This window comes from Parasteatoda tepidariorum, chromosome 5 (genome assembly GCF_043381705.1).
Source record: "Parasteatoda tepidariorum isolate YZ-2023 chromosome 5, CAS_Ptep_4.0, whole genome shotgun sequence".
Classification (NCBI taxonomy): domain Eukaryota; kingdom Metazoa; phylum Arthropoda; class Arachnida; order Araneae; family Theridiidae; genus Parasteatoda; species Parasteatoda tepidariorum.
Genome location: NC_092208.1, coordinates 6373719 through 6379582, shown reverse-complemented (window position 1 = coordinate 6379582; position 5864 = coordinate 6373719). Strand labels below are relative to the sequence as shown.

General features: G+C 31.0%; 1 protein-coding gene across 1 annotated transcript in view; it reads left to right on the top strand.

Annotated features, from left to right (window-relative positions):
* Window positions 1-5864, top strand: part of LOC107440992 (voltage-dependent calcium channel gamma-1 subunit) — a 161093-nt gene that overhangs the window by 34116 nt on the left and 121113 nt on the right. Inside the window, exon 2 of the mRNA XM_016054224.3 lies at window positions 5271-5373. The gene's annotated coding sequence lies outside the window, so the exon portion shown is untranslated. The remainder of the gene's footprint in view (window positions 1-5270; window positions 5374-5864) is intronic.

The following is a 5864-nucleotide window of genomic DNA, read 5'->3' as shown; positions in this document are numbered from 1 at the left end:
AAAGAAGAATTCTATAACTATTGCAGTTCTTGACGTTCTGAATTCACATTTCTTTATTGGAATGACGAAAGCAATGTTGACTTCATTTTAATTTGTAATGAATTGAAGACAGAAAAAATTATTTTACCGTAATATAAACATCTGTAACAGCAAGTGATCATGAAATTGTAAGTTATGTTGTTGGTAATAAAAAGGTAAAAATTATTGAGAAATTGTTCTTCAAATGCTTGGCGTGTTCTGCTTCAATGTTTGGCATGTTCTGGTTAGTTTTTTCAAGTTCTTCAGCTGCTCCTTAGGGAAATTTTTATTTTTATTTGCTGCTAAGAAAATGGCATCCGTCATGGCTAGGGCTGCAGGTTTGTCGCGGCGCGAATTTCCGCGATGATTTCCGCGAAATTGTCATCTTTTATCTAAAATCCGCGAATTTCTCAACATGTCTTGGCTTGCGCGAAAATTGCTTAAAATTTGATTTTTTTCTCATTTTTTATTTATTATTTTTATTAAACAGTATTTTTTTTATTTTCCTGCACCTTAAATTGAACATGTAAAATTGATTAGATATTTAGGGGAGTGAATCAATAGCAAAATGACATGAAAATAGTTCAGAAATCAGAGATAATCACAATCTTGTCAACTAAGGTGGTCTTTCTACACTTAGAGAGGGTAATTACCTTCCTGAAGTCAGTAAGAGTACAAAAGAAATTGGAATCACAAAAGAAGGAAAATTTTATAAATAAAATCTTTGACAGAAAAATTGTTATACATGCTATTGCACTGGGCAATGAAATTTCTACTGCCTTTCTACATATCCAGTTAATTTTTCCTAGGCGGCTTCTTGTGATTTCTTAAATATGGATCAGTTTCTTAGATGAAGGGGATGACTAGTAATTAGTAGGGACTTGTAACTAGTAGTTTGAATGTAGAATGTTTGAGTTTTCACAGCAATTACTTCTTACAAAGCAACGGTCAAGAAATTGCGCGTTGGTGAAGGAAAATTGATCGAGTTTTGGAAATTAAAGACCGAACGCTCCAAAATTGGCAAAGTGGCGTTGATTCAGAAAGTTCGTTTTCTAAGTATAAGAATGCATTAAGTGATGAAAAACGAAGGATAATTGAGAATAATCTGACAATGTACTTTGTACCAAAATTCTGTTCATTTAAATAAAAATATTAATATTGCTTGAAATTCAAAGAAATACTTTTGTTGTGCATTTTCAAGCTTTTTTTTTATTATTTGCGCAATTTCTGTCTTTTGCATCATTTATATAATAATTTTTTTTCTGTTTAGAATTTGTGTAATTTTCAAAATTTCCCGCGATTTTTCCGCGAATTTGGGGTCTTTTTCCCGCGACAAACTTGCAGCCCTAGCATGGCCAATGATTTTTATGGAACTAAATGAAAACGTGATAAATTAATGGCTGATATTTACAGGCTCCCGATAGAAGGCGTACTCGAGCGTTGCGATCGCGAATGGTGTTGCCAAAACAAGCTAGATAAAAGAAGTAAACTTAATAAAATAAACATATTAGTGTAGATTATGCCCTTGCGACCGGAACATCCTCCTCACTCAAAAATGTATTGTACTTAAGAGTATGTGTTTTTAATTATATACAACACTCTTTAAACTTATCATAGAACAAAAGTTTAATCATACAAACTGTCAACAACTACAAAACGATATCTAATGATGTTGCCAATGATGGGCGTAAAATTCCTTAAAAATGTATATTTATGATGAGAAATATCTTAAAAATAATTTTCATGTTAGTTCACAGATTCCAGTGTATATATTGAATAACATTAGAATGAACATTTTGGGAATTTTTAAATTTTTTTTTAAAAATTGGGACTTTTTTGAAAATGGTTTAATTTTGAAGGTGTCACATTCTTTGAAAATAACTCTGTATCAGAAATTATTTAAAAATAATTTTTATGTAATTTACTTTAGTCACAAACCCGCAAATATAAGTGCTTACATTGAATAATTTTAAAATGGACAATTTGAGTATTTTTCAATTAGGATTATTTATTAAAAAGAAGAAAATAAGATAATAAATAAAATATAAAAATAAGATGCCTCATTTTCTTTGAAAATACTTATGCATGAACCGATTTATCTATTTACTCGGAATTTTCGATATAGTTTTATTTCGTCTAAAATCCACTGTATACATAGGCATGGTGCGTAGCGTTTTTAAAAGTGCTAATTTTATATTCTCATTATTTAAATGTCCGTAAAGGTGCTTTTTTTATTGGGTGTTTTATAAAAGTGCTTAATTTTCTGTTTTCGAAAATGAGATTTTTTTACGATTTTGCCACGTATTATGCAAAAGCGTGCTTTTAACGTTGTTCTATTCAATGTTTTCACAATTCATTCAACCACAATCTATTTTGGCGTAACCGTCGGTCCATAGCGTATGAAAGCGCCAGTCATTTCGCATGTTTGATGAAATGATTGCAAGTCCGTATGTGCATAGTAACTGAGCTGAGTTCGGTGAGATTATTGCACTCTCATGTGCAACTCTGTTGCATTTTGCAAGATAGTCTCAATTTCAGGTTTAATTTTCCATCCTCTGAAATCGAACCGAAAAATCTTTTGATCTTTTTGTGGTGGCTAATATAATCAAGAAAAGAGTTCTTTGTCAGAAACTACTTATTTCATCATGATCATGTAAAGTTTTAAAAAATTGTTTTGTATTTTGTTAATGTATATGGTGCTTAAAATATTTTTTAGTGCTTAAAAAGTACTTAAAATATGCTTATTTTGGTTGAAAGATTTACCTACGCACCCTGTCATATATGCGAACTATTTAAAGCAAATTCTAATACTAGTTGACAATTACATGCACTACAGATCCGTAATCCATCTTCTTCCTCGTTTTTTTTTTTTTTTTTCATTGTTAGGAGGCTCTACTACCTGTTTGCTTTGCACATCAGCGCCAGTGGCTGCATCTCATTCTTTTTCCCCCCTTTAAAGTTAGTATTTTTCGAAATAAATAAATAATTAAAATCCAATCAAAGTATGAAATTGATTTAAGCAAATTTTAAGGAAAAACCTTCAAGAAAAAAAAAAAAAACTCCAAGTCAAAATAGAAAAACGCTAAAAGCAGTTAAACCCAAATTTGTCTTATGTAAACAGTTTAAATAAAAAGTTAGAAAGCGAAAAAAAATGGTAGAAAGTAAAAACGAAAAATACAAAAATGAAAACGAAATACTATTTTTTTTCTTCGTATTTTCGGTTTCTAACTTATTTAAATATATAAAATATTTTGTTATTAAAATGTGAATTATTACAATTTCACGCTAGAACATTTTATCAAAGAAAGCAACTATTTCTTATGAGTTTGAAAGACAATTAATTGTACCTGAAAATAATTTAAACTTAAAAAACAATATGTGCATCATAATAAGGAGTACTTTTTTTTTGTTAATAATTTTACTTGATAACAGTTTCAATTAGAAATAGTTACTAACTCGCTGCTTATGTCATTTATAGTTTTAAAATTTAGATGTTGTTAAGTTTTATGTCTGGTTACATCGAATTTTTCATTTTGGTTCTAATTTTATTTGTTCATTTTTTGTTACTTTAAACACCCACTCAAGTAGAAGCTTAAAAAAAATATAAATCTGGAAAGAGATTAATAAATGTATTACAATAATGGATAAACATTATTTAAATAAGTTTTATTCCTTATTCATATCCATCCATTGAAATTATGTTAATCCAATCATTATTTGAAACAAAAAACAAGTGAAAAAAAATCACGAAAAACGTATTCAAAATAGACGATAAGTTTCGAAATACTTTGAATTTCGAAAAAAAGATATCACATTAAGTTCAAATATGAAAATAGGTTTTTCAGCCTTTTCTTTGCATTCCTGTGAGCTGCAGAGTGGTCTACAAGGTATTATTTACTACAAGTTTAATCGTTAATATTTCTCGTACTAATGATTGAGTGTAGCATTTTTTTTATATTAACACGCTCTTTGTTCTATGCATTTTCTTTAATTTCAAGCTTCTAAGTTTTATAGTTTTTTTTTGTAGAAAAACAAAATTCAACATTAAGTTGAACACCTGAAAGGTAAATGGCAATCCGCTTACAAATTTTTAACATAGAAGGAAAAAAAAAGTAGCAGCTTGTAAAAACTTTCGTGTGTTTAAATAACTATGTTTTTATTTTAATAGTTTACCAGATGGCCGGGATAGCCTGGTTGCTAAAGCATTGGACCCATGTCAAAGAGTTCGTAGGTTCAATCCCCGCCGAACGAAGACTCCCCGTGTAGTAAATGGAGACTGATGCAGGTTAAATCTGTCGAATCGCAAAGTCCTCCATGCTCCCATAATAAATCATACCTCTGGGGGTACTGATCTAGGAGTTTCCTTGTCTCCTGGAAAGGTTCAAAATTACAAGACTACGGAGTTGAACATTTTTAGTCACAAACTACGGAGTTGAACATTAGTGGTCGTAAACCTAAAATTGGGTCTGTTCAACGACGGATATAAAATAGTTTGCCAGAGAGAGCCGTGATGGCAAAAAGAATAGAGCGTTCGCCTTCCAATGAGGTGAACCGGGTTCGAATCCCGGCGTCGGCTGGTAGATAGGAATCTGCATCCGGCTTGCACCGACCACAGTGCTGACGTGAAATATCCTCAGTAGAGACGGATCATGGGTTATAGTCCCTTTGCTGTCAGGCTAACCGTGGGAGGATCTCGTGGTATTCCTCTCCATGTAACGCAAATACTGTTTCGTTTCATCAAAAAGTCCTCCACGAAGGCAAATTTCTCCCAATGCTTCATTCAGGAGTTCCCTTGTCTTCTGGATTGGGTTCGAAATTGCAAGAATGCGGAGTTGAACATTAATAGTCGTAAACCCAAAATTGGGTAGACTGTTCAACGACGGTTATGAAATAAAAATAGTTAGCCAGAAGATGTTAGGAAAACTATTAACGAAACAAACTTATTAAATTTGGTGAATATTTGTAGAAATCACGTTCTCTGAGTTGATTACAAAACCATTTTGTGATAAAAACACATCTCAATAATCAATGCAACAATCAATAAATTTCATAGGAAAATGATAGATTCGTCAATAATCGGCTGAGAAACATGTTTGCGTGTTTTTCGTATGGTAAATAGATATATTTGTTGTTGGTTGTTAACAATAACAAACAGTTTCAAAAGTTCTAAAATAATTGATTTATCATGTATTTTTTTCTTCCATTGTTATTAAAAAGATGGCAAATGCAAGCATAATTTTTTTTTTCTTCAGAAAAAACATTTTGGAAACCTTGCCAGCTGGAACAAGATTAGTGTCTTCAATACAGTAAACAGCATTACTGTAACTGATGAAAAAAATCTTACTTCTTTAACAGGTAATCATATATGTTGATTGATATTTGTTAAAGTTGTCATAAAATGTTCTATAGAATCTCATGTTTCATTCATGAGCATGGTATTTACATGTTCCTAAACTTCACTAAGCTTCATAAATATTTAAGGCTGTTGTGGAAATAGATTAGACGCGATCAATTCAATCAACTTCGGAAACTGTTGCTACTCAAGTCATTTCGCCTTTTATTTCCTTAACAAACTTCTTATTATATATGAGTCGCTCAGAAGCCAATGCGGTTAAGTCCAAAACACAACAATTGAGAAAATTAATGTTTTTTGATACATTAGTTTTTAAAATTCCTGGTTTATTAATTTAATTAGAAAAGTGTATAAACTCTTTTTTCGAGGTGTAAACTCTGCAAAAAAACAAGATATGTACAGGATGTGTAAATAAAAACGTAAGTATTTATTGAAATAATGACAGCATCTTAAAAATTTTAGGACTTATACCTTTTGGCAGTTGAAAAAGATA